Here is a 15,555-nt window from a genome sequence, read left to right as displayed (position 1 = left end):
ATAAAATCTCTCCATTAGTCCTGCTCCCAGCCCCTGGCATGGGGGTTGTGACTGGTGGGGTGGAGGTGCTGCTGAGGGCATGGCTGAGGCACACTGCTTCGTGGCTATTGTCTGCTTCCCAAGGCCCCGAAGGACCCTTGGAAATGCACGAGTTTACACCAGCTGAGGACCTGGCCTGTAACCGCGTTTCAGCTTCAGCGATGTCACTGCACCACTAAATGCTCTTGACGTTACCTGGCGATTGAGGAGACACTGCACCCAGGAAGATGAAGGCTCCCTGCAGGCTGTTGACGATGGGGACTGCTGGGCCGGTTTGGAGGAGACCAAAGCTCCATGTGCAGCCCAGAAGGAAGAGCTGGGCAATAGCTTTCAAGGTCAGTAACCTGGATACAGGCAGATGGAGAGATCCCGTTACAATAACCCTATGGAGAGCAATTGGGTCAGGAGGATCTGGGCAGAGTGGCGTGGAGCTACCAGCCCCTGCTTCCTGTGTGGGACAGGGCTACTGTCAATGAGAACACATTGGGAATTTGTTCCCATGGATCCTAGATATGCTGTTCCCCTCCTGTAATCCCTCACACCCTCTGCATGCCCAGGACCTTCCAAACCAAGGCATTTGACCCTCCAGGGTTGCTTTATTCCCTTCTCAACTGTGGTCTCTGAGAGTGGACACATCTGCGCTGAGGGAGGAGAGTCTGTTTCTCAAGATCCACAGGGTCGGGGCAAAGAATGTCACATTTATCTGTGGAAACAGCTGAAAATATTTCTTGTGAAACGTTTCATCCGGGGCCAATGACTTGAGCTGAGGCAGAGAACGATCCCAGGGGACAGATCTGAACACTGCAGAACCAGGGACCATTGATCCCCTCTTCTGTAATATCCTCTGGCAGCTCTCGGTCCCTCCCCATGCACAGAGCTGATGGCACAGCCAGGGCTGAGATGGATCAATGGGATCACAGAGGCCAGATTCTGCTTAGAGTTAAAAATGAAGTGACTCCAGCGGGCTTAGTTTACGCCAGTGTAACTGAGAGCAGGATCTGAGTCTGAGTTTCCAGCGCCTGTCTTTAGGCTCTTCCCTGCCACTTTCAGGCTGCAACTAATCTCCCCATCCAAGGCTCTGGGAAGAAACCGCATGGACTTTTGTCATCTTCACTCCACCCAATGTAGATCCTTTCCCCCACCAAACACTTGCATGGTGCAGCCCCTCCCTTCCTCATTCCTTGGGTCAGTAACTGGACTAGACCAAACTCTTGCTGTCCTCAAGGTAAGCTCCCACTGGTTTCTGGGATTATGGCACAGACTGGACCCAGGAAGCTCCAATGAAAGGCTCCCTACAGGCTGAGCCAGCAGGTACAGGAGGAAGGAAGAAGAAGAAGCGCAGGCTGTAGCTCACGAAAGCTCATGCTCAAATAAATTGGTTAGTCTCTAAGGTGCCACAAGTACTCCTTTTCTTTTTGCGAATACAGACTAACACGGCTGTTACTCTGAAACCTGTCATTATCCCAGCTGAGTGACATTAATATGAGTCTATTACCCCTTTTCAGCCACTGGAGCAGAGATGGGGTGTGACGGGTTGGGTCACAGAAACCCCTTTGGGAACTGCCACTTGATGTGCTGTGAGTACCTCTGAGCCCGTTTTCCCTGGCATCTTGGGACTTCAGTGCCTTGCCTGGTTGTGCCAGACACACTAGCCTGCTACAAACACAGACCCAGGTCCAAACCACGTCCCACAAAAGCTGCAGGCTTTACTGAAAACAGCTTAAGAAGTGCTCCTGTCTCCAACACCCAGATACCCAGTTCCCAATGGGATCCAAACCCCAAATAAATCTGTTTTACTCCGTACAAAGCTTATACAGGGTAAACTCCTAAATTGTTTGCCTTCTATAACACTGATAGAGAGAGATGCACAGCTGTATGCCCTTCCAAGTATTAATACATACTCTGGGTTAATTAATAAGTAAAAAGTGATTTTATTAAATATAAAAAGTAGGATAAGTGGTTCCAAGTAATGACAGACAGAATAAAGTGAATTACCAAGCAAAATAAAACAAAAACACACAAGTATAAGCCTAATACAGTAGGAAACTAAATGCAGGTAAATCTCACTCTCAGAGATGTTCCAGTAAGCTTCTTTGACAGACTAGACTCCTTCCTAGTCTGGGTCCAGCAATCACTCACACCCCTGTAGTTACTGTCCTTTGTTCCAGTTTCTTTCAGGCATTTCTTTGGGGTGGAGAAGCTCTCTCTTGAGCCAGATGAAGACAAAATGGAGGGGTTTCCAAGGGTCTTACATAGTCTCTCTTATGGGTGGAAACCCCTTGTGTTTTACTATGCAGAATCACAGTTACAAGATGGAGTTTTGGAGTCACATGGGCAAGTCACAAGACCATGCATGACTCAGTTCTTTACAAGCCGACACCATTGACTACATGTTAGTTTGAGCGTTCCCAGGAAACTCAGCTGTGGATTGGCGTCTTTCAATGTTCATTGTTAGTTAAGTACTCCTAATTACTTGAATAACCACTTCACACTATGTTGACCACATCTGTTTTATGTGCTTCCTACAGCAAACACTTTAAATACAAGCATAGAGCCAACGCTCATAATTTCATATATAAAAAAGATACATGCATACGAATAGGAAGAATACATTCAGTAGAACATAGCCTTTGCAAAGATATGTTACGTGGCGTATGTAGCAAAAACATATTCCAGTTATGTCATATATACATTCATAAGCATATTTCTATAAAGCATTATGGGGTGCAATGTCACATGGGGATTGTGTCCTGAAACAAAAAATGGATTAGACTGAAAACCTTGAACACAGTCCCAGAGCCAGGTGTGGGCCCCAGTTATACCAGTGTAAATCCAAAGACACGCCATAAGAATCCATGGAGTTTATCCTGATTTACGCAGGTGTAAACACTCAGAGCTCAGATACCATGGTGATGGGTGTGGAATAAGAACCTGGGGGGGTAGAGAGAGATTAGAGAGAGATGTGAGCAAGTCTGGCTTGCTGGTGCCAACAGAGTATGCAGATTACTCTCTCTCTGGCAGATGCATGTAGTATTGATGGAGAGCCAGAGATTCAGCTGATGTAAATCGGCTTAGCTGCATTGAAAGCAGCAGAGCTACCTGTTTTACACCATCCGAGGATATCGCCGGGAGTGTCTAGAAGAAGGCAAACCCTTTTTAGTGGAAGTTCCTCATGCTAGAGGAGGGAGAAGGGAGTGGGGATCCTAAGGGCTTTGTACACAGGAAGAAAGTTGTTGGTTTCCTATCCACCAGCACCACAAACCCAGCCTGGGACCTAGGCGTCCAGTTAGGATCATTAGTGGGGTGAGGTCTGTAGATGTATGGCAGTTGGGCAACTCATCTATAGCACTCGGGGCAGCTTAGTGTCACTGGGGAGGGTCTGCATTTACTATCAGGAAGTTCCGTAGCCATCTGGGTTGAATACTGCAGAAATAGCCACCACCAGGCTGGAAATCCATAGCCGAACGGGTACATGAATCTCTTCTTGAACCGGCTGGCACTGGTGTAATTCATGACCTTCAGGTTCCCGATGGTGAGGAAGGAGGTGTAGCCCCTCCAGGAACATCCAGGTGAAGCAGGCCAGGAAGAGGTAGTGTAGGAAGCCAGCAACGACAGCACATGCCACCAGGGGGAGATAGAGAACCCAGGGACACTGCAGTGGGGAAGGGAAATGCTGAGTATGGGGGAGACCTGTCAGGGGGTCAGAGTGGGATTCTTGTTAGCACAGATCTCCAGTTATAGTGCTCTGTGACCCAGAGACGGCAGGTTCCTCGGTCTATGGAGGGTCCTATGGCTGCACATTGCTGATGCAGGAAGGGAGCAGAGATTAGTGGTTAGAGTAGGGGAGCAGGGCTCAGGGGATCCTGGTTCTGTTCCCAGCCCTGCCACAGATTCCCTGGGATAGTGGGCAAATCACTTAGTCTCCCTCTGCCTCAATTCCTCTCCTGTGACATAGGCAGAGAACTGGCCAAACTTCTGGGGATGGGGAGACTGAGGCCACTGTGCCCAGTTTGAAGGGGCTTAACAGGGGGTGGAAACGTCCCCCCGGGAATCCCCTCTGCGTCCTGCACAGCCAGAATACAGGGAGCACAAAGGGGTTCAAAGCCACACACCCCAGCCCTGCTGCGAGTGGAGAAACAGAGCAGGGGAGAATCAGGCCGTACACGACTGCAGGTGCGGGTCACCACAGTGAGGAAGAGCAGGTAGGCCAGGAAGAGGCAGAGGTAGAGCTGCAGGTGGAGAGAGGTGCTGACTGTGATGGGGCAAGGCCAGCTGGCTATAGGAAAGTAGTGGGAGAAAGATATATTAGCCCAGGCTAAACAAATCCCTGTTACCAGGGTAAGCAAATGGCAGTTGCTCCAGATCAATTAAGGCACCTGGGGCCAATTAAGATCCTTCCAGAAAGCAGGTAAGATAGCTAGGTTGATTGGGACACCTGAAGCCAATCAGGGGCTGGCTGAAACTAGTTAAAAGCCTCCCAGACAGGTGGGGGCGCATGTGTCAGGAGCTGTAGGAGGAAGCTGCGCTACTGGAGAAATGGAGCAGTACAAACCCTATCAGGCACAAGGAAGGAGGCCCTGAAGTAAGCGTGATGTAGATATTGAGGAAGTGGGGGCTGCTGTGGGGAAGTGGCCTTGGTAATCGTACTTGTCCTGTTTCCAAAAAGTCAGCTACCAAGAGCTGCTACTATTAGGAGCCTGGAGTAGAGGGTGGGCCCAGGCTTCCTCATCCCTTCCCTGACTAATCACTGAGACTGGGAGACAACAGAGACTGTGGGAGGGAGTGTAGCTTCTCCTCCCCTTCCTTGTTGGCTTATGATGAAAATGGCTCAGTAGGCTGTGACCCTTGCCTCTAGAGGGAGAAGGGCTATGTAGAGGGTCACAGTGAGCCTCTGAGGCTAGTGAAATCCGCCAGAAAGCACAGGACTCACTGAGACAAGGTCAGAGCTTTGCCACATGACGTTGTGGATGGAGCAGCACAGGAGGAAGGTGAGGATGGCGAGATCCTGAGGTTCCTACTCAGACATTACCCCAGCAAAGCCACCAATGGCTCAGAGTCCAGCCCTCTGAGCTGAGTCTGAGAGTGAGATACCTGCAGTGTTGTGGGACCCATAAGGAGAGCGAAGCTGGAGAGATGGTCACAGCTGCAGGTGGTGTGAGTGCTGTTTGTGTGCAGAGCGGTGCAGCTGGCTGGAGAGTAGGTGCCTTTCCCAGCGATGAATTTCCAGTGGATGCAGAGAGCCTCTTCCTTGGCTGTCTTTGCCTAGAAACACAATAGCACCATCCTCATGAGATCACCGAGATAATGTTGTTTCAGTTATTGTGTGTCTATATCCCACGCAGTAACAAACCCAAGGCCACGTAGTGCTCCACGGTTCTCCCCACGCAGCACCCAGTGCCCATGGGTCATTTGATGATGACAGTGGAGAGAGAACTCCCATCCCAGAGCTCTAAAAGCAAAGGCCCTGCTACCTGAGAGCCCTTGTTAGCTGGCAGACTACAGGGCATGTGGCACATGGCCAAGCCTTTCTCCTTCCATCCAGCAGAGGGCAGTGGTACAACTCCCCCCGCAAGCTGATTTCTGTATCAAAGAAAGCACTGTTTCATGCTGATTCCCTGAACTGCATAAGGTATAGGAAGCTGCTTTCTCATTAGTTTGGATCAGGGGTGACCCAGGCAGAGCTGTTAAGCACTTTCCACGATGAATCATAACTCAGTGTGACACGGTGCAAACCCTCATAACCTCCCCCAGTAAAACAGCTCCAGTGCATCAGGAATAAGGAGGTCTCTCCACTTCTCAGACACAGTGGGAGCCCAGAAAGGCAGCACAATCCAAAGGCTCAGCAGGTGAGCCCCCGACAGGGAGCAAAGTGAGGGGATCCCCACACCTCTCTATGGTGCAGGGTCAAGTTCACAGCTCTGGAGAGGTGAAGAGGTCTCCCATCTCTGATGGCCCCACTCACCACCCTGGAGTTCAGCTGAACATTCCTCAGCCTCTCACCAGCTGGTAGATTCCCCTCACTGAGAAATGTCTTGTTAATGATGGAGTCTGGGGTGGAATAAGTAATACAAGCAACAGCCGTGAAACCTGTTGGAACAGGAGATGATACCTCGTTCTGGACATAGGGATGCTGAAGTTGAAGAAAGAGCCAGCCAGGTGCAGCTAACGGGAATTTCAGAGAGCATAGCTGCAGAGCCTATGGTTGGAGCTAGAGAGACTTGCTGAGCTGTTCTGTGGTGGTTTGTCTCCATGTAGCTGGAATTTGGGGCCCCTGGAGAGGTCGGGTGAGAGAAGTCTGTTCTTGTCTCTGTGGGGGGCAGAAGAACCACCAACATCTGGAAGCTGAAGCCAGACAAAATGAAACTGGAAATCAGACACCACAGCAAGAGCAATTAACCATGGGAACAAACTCCCAAGGGAAGCAGTGGATTCTCCACCCCATGCTGTCTTTAAATCCAGACCGACTGCCCTTCTGGAAGGCACCAGGCAATTTAGACAAGCACAAGTTATTGGGCTCAATTCATGGGGCCAGTTCTATGCAGAAGGTCAGACCAGATGATCCAATGGTTCCTTCTGGCCTTAAACTCTATGAGACACCCAATGACCAGTGAGACTGTGGCAGAAATGGGTATCGAACTCAGGAGTCCTGCCTAATCACTGGAGCAGGCTACCTCCCCTGTCTGAGGTCAGAGAAACATTCCATCTTGGAAACATTAAGCTGCAGGAAGCCGAGGTGAAGACATGACTTTTTTCAGTGAAGACAAGCAGAGGAGTTGGTCAGGGAGGAGCTTTCCCTGGTGCTGGAGGATTCGGGAGCAGTATCAGGACTTGTCTACACTGCAAGTTACTGTGCTGCAACCGAGGTGGAGAATCTATGGCGCACCAGCTTGCTGCGCAATAACATCCCTTGCAGGCACTGCTGTAGCACGCTGAACTGCAGCAATGCTGACAGGGGATTTTACTGACCCGCAAGCTGGTACGCTGGAGATTCACAACCTGGCTTGCAGCGCAGCATCTTGTCATGTAGACAAACTCTCAGTTAGGTCGTATGAGCCTGAAAGTGGGAGTTGAGGGGAAATGTTATTCTGGTTCCCACCCAGGGAGATGCTCATCTCCAGCCTGGGGTTTAGCTGGGCTAAGAATCTCCTCCCCTTTCCATTCATACCACTGAGGCCCTCTGCTGAGCTGTCTCCCCTCGGAGCCCCCACCTCTGTGAGACAAGCAGAAATGAAGGCGTCTGCACAGTCCCATGGCCAACAGCCTGAGAACCACTGGCACAGTCAGCAAGGTCCCCACTCGTGCTGGAGCCAGAGACGAGGCTCCTGGCCTGGGGATCCACGGGGACAGAGCAAGGATAGAACCAGGACGGGGGTTTGGTGCCTGGGAATCGCTCTGTGCTGCAGTTTGGTCCCTGGGCATCTCCATGCCCTGGATGGTACCTTGTGTGGTTGCCATGGTGACTGTATCACAGGGAATGTCCATCGTCTCCTCCTGAGCTCTCAGCCTGAGGCCCCGCTGTCTGCACTGCAGTTCCCTGTGACACGCGAGTCTCAGTACCTGGTGGGAGGGAGGGGGGAGAGGAAGTGACAGAGCTTCCCACACTGAAACCACTTCCCCAGGAATCTGTCCATTCTCGCCCAGATCCTTACCCCTCTCCCACTCTGCCTGGGGTGTGAAGGTCTTCGAGGTTCTTCCCTGTTGGGGAAGGGGATGTTTGGGGCTCCCCCACTCTGCCTGCCCTTGGCCCATCTCCCTGTATCCCCTCCCCACATGCTGGCTGTACCTCCCTTGTGGGTTCTGCAACTCCTCTGCACTCACCCAGTTGGTGGAGTGGCATTTGGGGTGGGGGCAGAATGGGGGGAGAAGTGCCTGGCTCAGCATAGCTGACCGTAGGGGCAGACTGCAAGTGCTGCATTGAAAACCTCAGGCATTTTCTGATACACCTCAGGGCACTGGCTGGGCTGGATTAAAATTCCTGGGGCAGGGGGCAGTGCTGTTCTGTGTCTGTATTGAATGCACTGTATAATCTTCTATCCCCCAGCAGCTGAGAGCCAGATGGCCCCTTCACCTGTAGATCCTGTCCTCCCGTTCTGAGTCTTCATCTCTGGAGACCGGAGCACAGTGGCCAGCATGTCCTGTTTCATGGCCTGCATCAGGAGCGTCACAGCCGATGCCACCTCTCCCTTGCTGGCACCGGCCCGGAGGGAGCTGCTGTTCAGGAGGGAATCGAAAGGGCGAGTTGCTTGGGGACACTGGGGGTCAGACTGTTTTTTCCCAGCTAGGGGTGCTGCACGCAAATGTACACTCACCACTACAGCGTGTCTGTGACTCGCTCTTTGGAAGGGCCTAGCACAATGGGGAGCTGATCTTGGCTGGTGCTTCTAGGCACTACCGTAATACAAACACCAAAGCTTTTAGTCTCGACGTTTCTGTAGTGTTGGCAGAAACACTGAACAAAACACCCAACAAATGAATGATCAGTTCAAAGGTACCTGCAGAGAGAAGTTCCTGCACCTCTCTAGGACTCCTGCAAACTCAGGGCTGCGGTTATGGATGGGCACTTGGAGCAATGGAAAGAGAGGCGCAGATATTAGAGCTTTTACATCAGATCACACTGGGGGAAAAATCCCCTTATCTTCCCAACCCCGAAGGCTGCCCTCGGTCTGCCTGCCAGTCCTGTGCTGCCGATAGTCTAGTAAGTGCCTGCTGCAAAAATCCTCTCCCTTCCTCCCCCTCTCACTCTGCCTTTCTCTCCTCCATTTACACTCCCCTGTCTCCCTTTCCCTGCTCCTGGTCCTTTGATCCCTCACATGAGCCTGGGCTTCTGCCTCCCTTCAGCTGATCAGAGTGTTTCACAGGGTGACGGAAGGAATTTAAGGCACACTCCCTACAAACACAGGGGAGCTGGTGGCCTTGAGCCTGTGCCTCAGCGCTAGAGAGCACCCTGTCTGGGAGGGTGGGAGAAACTAATTCTTACCCCATCCTCCTACCGCACCTGCAAGCCAGCTTCATAGATCTCTTGATGGGTTTCCATCTACCCCACAGACAGACCTGCTGGATACAGACACCTCTGCTCGCTGGGGGAGAACTCACCTTTACATGTGTTTTTTTCTGTATGCAGGTCCCGACCCCGGTGGAAGCGATGCGACCAGTTGGGCACTCACACCAGTGACCCGTCAATGGTGTTGATGCATCAGGCTCCCGGCCCGGCTGGGGATCTGCTGCATTCATTAAAATCTGGGAAGGGAAATGAGAGACGTCCCACTGAGAAGCTGTTTTGAATCACTGACCATGGAGTTGTTATCAGCAGTGTTTTGATCCCAGACTTTCAGCATCACAGTGCAGGCCTCAACCATGCAAGTTAAAGGAATAGTTTCAATAGCTGGCAGCAGCAGCAGGTTGTTATCCTCCTGGTGGACAGACGCAAGATGGGGACATCGGCCAATTCCGCAAGATGGGCTCACTGCCTGGTTACTGTCCATCCCAGGACTTTGCTATCAGGCTGCCTAGAAATTGCCTAATGGACTCTGGTATCTCTCCTCACCTCGAGGACACGAGTGGTGGGGATCATTGTTAAATGGTCTCACCTGTCCTATCTATGCAGAGTTTGAAAATATCCTTGTGATTTTGCCCAAATCCCGAGTGACATTTACAAGTGTCATTTCCAGGAGTGTTGATGCATCTCCCATGCGGTTCACAGAGGGTGGCATTTTGTTGACACTTATCCCTTTTCTCATAGCAGATATTGACAAAACTGTCAGTGAGACCTTGGGCCCAATTCAGTGACAATGGAAAGGCGGGAGCAGAGCAGAGCTGGTCCCAAAATGGGGTTATTCCTACAGAATTTGTCAACAAAATCAAACAAAAAAGTTAACCAAGGGCAGCCAGGCAGCAGGGAGGGATGGCGGGGACCTCACCCTGGCAGGTGTTCTCACTCACATCCGTGAAATTCCCTTTCATGGGATCAGGCTTTTATCCATCTACACAGATGCAGTGGGAACTTCCAGTGATATTGTGGCACTTTGTGAAGGGTCTGCACACGAGGGGACCCCGGTCATTTCCAAGTGTATGCGGGAGAATAGTCCCGCTATTGTGGGGAACTTTCCCGGCTTCTGCACTACCCCGGTGAAGTGGTCTAGCAAAAGGATCTGAGTCCTCGCTCCCGCTTCCTTTACCCAGTGGCCTTCCTGCCCTTGAGGACTCCCCTTCCACTCTCCTGTCTGGCAGAGTCCTCGTAACCCCAACAAGGCTGGGCCCAGGATTCCTGGGGGGCTCGACCCCCAACCCTGCTGTGGTCACCTAGGACAGGGGCTAGGGTGTCCCCAATCCGGGGTACTCTCTCTGCACTGGGCACTTCTCTGACCCACTGACCATTACATATAAGTTACAAGTTATTTAATCAACAATTAATTTTAAAAAGAATAAGGAAAAATGAGAAAGGTTAAAGGAAACACATCAACCTGCCCTGTGGCAGGGAACATCACATACAGGGTCTCTGGGATGTCAGGGCAGTTCACAGTCTGTTCCTTGTAAGTCCCATCCCAGGAAGTTCCTCACCTACAAGGCAGGCAAAGATACTGAGGCCTTCTTAGAAAACTTTGAAAGGGTGTGCCTTGGGTACAGCATCTCTACCGACCAATACATGGTAGAGCTGAGGCCGCAGCTCAGTGGACACTTAGCTGAGGTGGCGGCTGAAATGCCTAAAGAACACATGAAGAAGTATGAACTGTATGAACTGTATGAATCCAAGGCGAGAGTCAGAATGGGGATAACACCCGAGCATTCTCGTCGGAGGTTCAGAGCCCTAAGGTGGAAACCAGACGTGTCATTTACCTGACATGCCTACCACATTGTGAAACATTGGGATGCCTGGATATCAGGAGCAAGTGTTGAATCTCCAGTTATTTTGCCCTTCCTAATGCAGTGTCAGCTATCCATGCTTCCTTAGTGGACCCCAATTTAATCAACCCAGAGATCCAAGTGACGATTCAACCTTCAAGTCCAACTCTTTCAATTTGCCTACAGACAAGTTGCCTGTCCAGTACCAGGGCTGGTCAGGAACGTGGACTTTTGCAGTCTATGATGATTATCCCATCCCCATGCTGTTGGGGGAAGACTTGGCCAGTCATGTGAAGCGAGTCAAGAGGGTGGGAATGGTCACCCGCAGCCAGGCTAAACAAGCCGTGAGGCCTAGCTCTGTTCCGGAAACTTCTATCAGGACCCGGTCAGAGGTGATGGACCCGGACGCCAGGCCAAGGTCTGCAACAGCAGTAGTGGATCCAGTCCCAGAGACCCAGACGGAACCAGTCCCAGAACTTGAACCAGCAGAACAACCAGCACCAGACCCATTGCCAGCACTGAATCCAGTACTTGCAACCTCAACACCAGAGGGCCCCACCGAACCTGAACTTGCAGCAGCCCATAACCCTATACAAGAGGCTCAGCCAGAGCCTGAACCCCAACAGAGTGTCCCAGCGGAAAGCGGTTCACAGTCAACGGAAACAGCCCCATCCCCTACATCGCTTCCAGAGGGATCAAGCATAGGTCCACAATCCAATGAGGAACTGATGTCTCCAGCATCAAGGGAACAGTTCCAGGTCGAACAGGAAGCAGATGAAAGCCTCCAGAGAGCTTGGACAGCGGCACGGAGCAACTCACTACCTCTCAGCTCTTCTAATCGATCCAGGTTTGTTGTAGAAAGAGGACTTTTATACAAGGAAACTCATTCTGGTGGACACCAGGAAGACTGGCATCCTCAGAGACAGTCGGTAGTTCCAACTAAATACTGGGCCAAGCTCTTGAGCTTAGCCCACGATCATCCTAGTGGCCATGCTGGGGTGAACAGGACCAAAGACCGTTTGGGGGGGTCATTCCACTGGGAGGGAATGGGCAAGGATGATTCTACCTATGTCCATCTTGTGAAGTATGCCAAAGAGTGGGAAAACCCCAAGACCAGGTCAAAACCCCTCTCCAGACACTCCCCATCATTGAAGTTCCATTTCAGTGAATAGCTGTGGATATTCTGGGTCCTTTTCTGAAAAAGACACTCAGAGGAAAGCAGTACATACTGACTTTCATGGATTTTGCCACCCAATGGCCGGAAGCAGTAGCTCTAAGCAACACCAGGGCTAAAAGTGTGTGCCAGGAACTAGCAGACATTTTTGCCAGGGTAGGTTGGCCCTCTGACATCCTCACAGATGCGGGGACTAATTTCCTGGCAGGAACTATGGAAAACCTTTGGGAAGCTCATGGGGTAAATCACTTGGTTGCCACTCCTTACCACCATCAAACAAATGGCATGGTGGAGAAGTTTAATGGAAGTTTGGGGGCCATGATACGTAAATTCGTAAATGAGCACTCCAATGATTGGGACCTAGTGTTGCAGCAGTTGCTCTTTGCCTACAGAGCTGTACCACATCCCAGTTTAGGGTTTTCACCGTTTGAACTTGTATTTGGCCGTGAGGTTAAGGAGCCATTACAGTTGGTGAAGCAGCAATGGGAGGGATTTACACCTTCTCCAGGAACTAACATTCTGGACTTTGTAACCAACCTACAAAACACCCTCCGAACCTCTTTAGCCCTTGCTAAAGAAAACTTACAGGATGCTCAAAAAGAGCAAAAAGCCTGGTATGATAAACATGCCAGAGAGCATGAGCTTTCGTGAGCTACAGCTCACTTCATCAGATGCATACCGTGGAAACTGCAGCAGACTTTATACATACACAGAGAATATGAAACAATACCTCCTCCCACCCCACTGTCCTGCTGGTAATAGCTTATCTAAAGTAATCTTCAGGTTAGGCCATTTCCAGCACAAATCCAGGTTTTCTCACCCTCCACCCCCCCACACAAATTCACTCTCCTGCTGGTGATAGCCCATCCAAAGTGACAACTCTTTACACAATGTGCATGATAATGAAGTTAGGCCATTTCCTGCACAAATCCAGGTTCTCTCACTCCCTCACCCCCCTCCAAAACCCACCCCCATACACACACAAACTCACTCTCCTGCTGGTAATAGCTCATCCAAACTGACCACTCTCCAAGTTTAAATCCAAGTTAAACCAGAACATCGGGGGGGGCGGGGGGGGTAGGAAAAAACAAGAGGAAATAGGCTACCTTGCATAATGACTAAATAATAAATAATAAAGAATAAAGAATAAATGGACACAAATCAGATGTCAAGAATTATAACATTCATAAACCAGTCGGAGAACACTTCAGTCTCTCTGGTCACGCAATCACAGACATGAAGGTCGCTATCTTAAAACAAAAAAACTTCAAATCCAGACTCCAGCGAGAAACTGCTGAATTGGAATTCATTTGCAAATTGGATACTATTAATTTAGGCTTAAATAGAGACTGGGAGTGGCTAAGTCATTATGCAAGGTAGCCTATTTCCTCTTGTTTTTTCCTACCCCCCCCCGCCCCAGATGTTCTGGTTTAACTTGGATTTAAACTTGGAGAGTGGTCAGTTTGGATGAGCTATTACCAGCAGGAGAGTGAGTTTGTGTGTGTATGGGGGTGGGTTTTGGAGGGGGGTGAGGGAGTGAGAGAACCTGGATTTGTGCAGGAAATGGCCTAACTTGATTATCATGCACATTGTGTAAAGAGTTGTCACTTTGGATGGGCTATCACCAGCAGGAGAGTGAATTTGTGTGGAGGGTGAGAAAACCTGGATTTGTGCTGGAAATGGCCTAACCTGAAGATTACTTTAGATAAGCTATTACCAGCAGGACAGTGGGGTGGGAGGAGGTATTGTTTCATATTCTCTGTGTATATATAAAGTCTGCTGCAGTTTCCACGGTATGCATCTGATGAAGTGAGCTGTAGCTCACGAAAGCTCATGCTCAAATAAATTGGTTAGTCTCTAAGGTGCCACAAGTACTCCTTTTCTTTTTGCGAATACAGAGTAACACGGCTGTTACTCTGAAACATGCCAGAGAGCGTTCCTTCAAAGTAGGGGACCAGGTCATGGTCTTAAAGGCGCTCCAGGCCCATAAAATGGAAGCATCGTGGGAAGGGCCCATTCACGGTCCAGGAGCGCCTGAGAGCTGTTAATTATCTCATAGCATTCCCCACCTCCAACCAAAAGCCTAAGGTGTACCATATTAATTCTCTAAAGCCCTTTTATTCCAGAGAATTAAAGGTTTGTCAGTTTACAGCCCAGGGAGGAGACGACGCTGAGTGGTCTGAAGGTGTCTACTACGAAGGGAAATGTGCTGGTGGTGTGGAAGAGGTGAACCTCTCCATGACCCTTGGGCGTGTGCAGCGACAGCAGATCAAGGAGCTGTGCACTAGCTACGCGCCAACGTTCTCAGCCACCCCAGAACTGACTGAACGGGCATACCACTCCATTGACACAGGTAATGCTCACCCAATTAAAGTCCAACCTTCCTGGGTGTTTCCTCAGGCTAAAACTGCTATAGACCGGGAGATCCAGGATATGTTACAAATGGGTGTAATCCGCCCCTCTGGAAGTGCATGGGCATCTTCAGTGGCTCTAGTTCCCAAACCAGATGGGAAGATACGTTTTTGCGTGGACTACCGTAAGCTAAATGCTGTAACTCGCCCAGACAACTATCCAATGCCATGCACAGATGAACTATTAGAGAAACTGGGACGGGCCCAGTTCATCTCTACCTTGGACTTAACCAAGGGGTACTGGCAGGTACCGCTAGATGAATCCGCCAAGGAAAGGTCAGCCTTCAGCACACATGTTGGGCTGTATGAATTTAATGTACTCCCTTTTGGGCTGCGAAATGCACCCGCCACCTTCCAAAGACTTGTAGATGGTCTCCTAGCGGGATTAGGAGAATATGCAGTCGCCTACCTTGACGATGTGGCCATATTTTCGGATTCCTGGGCAGAACACCTGGAACATCTACAAAAAGTCTTTGAGCGCATAAGGGAGGCAGGACTAACTGTTAAGGCTAAGAAGTGTCAAATAGGCCTAAACAGAGTGACCTACCTTGGACACCAGGTGGCTCAAGGAACTATCAGCCCCCTACAAGCCAAAGTGGATGCTATCCAAAAGTGGCCTGTCCCAAAGTCAAAGAAACAGGTTCAATCCTTCTTAGGCTTGGCCGGTTATTACAGACGATTTGTACCGCAATACAGCCGAATCGCCTCCCCACTGACAGACCTAACCAAAAAGAAACAGCCAAATGCAGTGGACCGAAGAGTGTCAGAAGGCCTTTAACCAGCTTAAAGCGACACTCATGTCTGACCCTGTACTAAGGGCCCCAGACTTTGACAAACCGTTCCTAGTAACCACAGATGTGTCCGAGCGTGGTGTGGGAGCAGTTTTAATGCAGAAAGGACCGGATCAAGAATTCCACCCTGTTGTGTTTCTCAGCAAAAAACTGTCTGAGAGGGAAAGCAACTGGTCAGTCAGTGAAAAAGAATGTTACGCCATTGTCTACGCTCTGGAAAAGCTACGCCCATACGTTTGGGGACGGCGTTTCCACCTGCAAACCGACCATGCTGCGCTACAGTGGCTTCATACCGCCATGG

At 50.3% G+C, this 15,555-nt stretch overlaps 1 pseudogene; it reads right to left on the bottom strand.

Moving 5' to 3' along the window:
* Positions 1-3,430: 3,430 nt before the first annotated feature.
* Positions 3,431-9,610, bottom strand: LOC144277900 (adhesion G protein-coupled receptor E3-like; annotated as a pseudogene).
* Positions 9,611-15,555: the final 5,945 nt, after the last annotated feature.

The sequence above is a fragment of the Eretmochelys imbricata genome, chromosome 20 (genome assembly GCF_965152235.1).
Source record: "Eretmochelys imbricata isolate rEreImb1 chromosome 20, rEreImb1.hap1, whole genome shotgun sequence".
Classification (NCBI taxonomy): Eukaryota; Metazoa; Chordata; order Testudines; family Cheloniidae; genus Eretmochelys; species Eretmochelys imbricata.
This window is presented reverse-complemented; position numbering and strand designations above follow the sequence as displayed.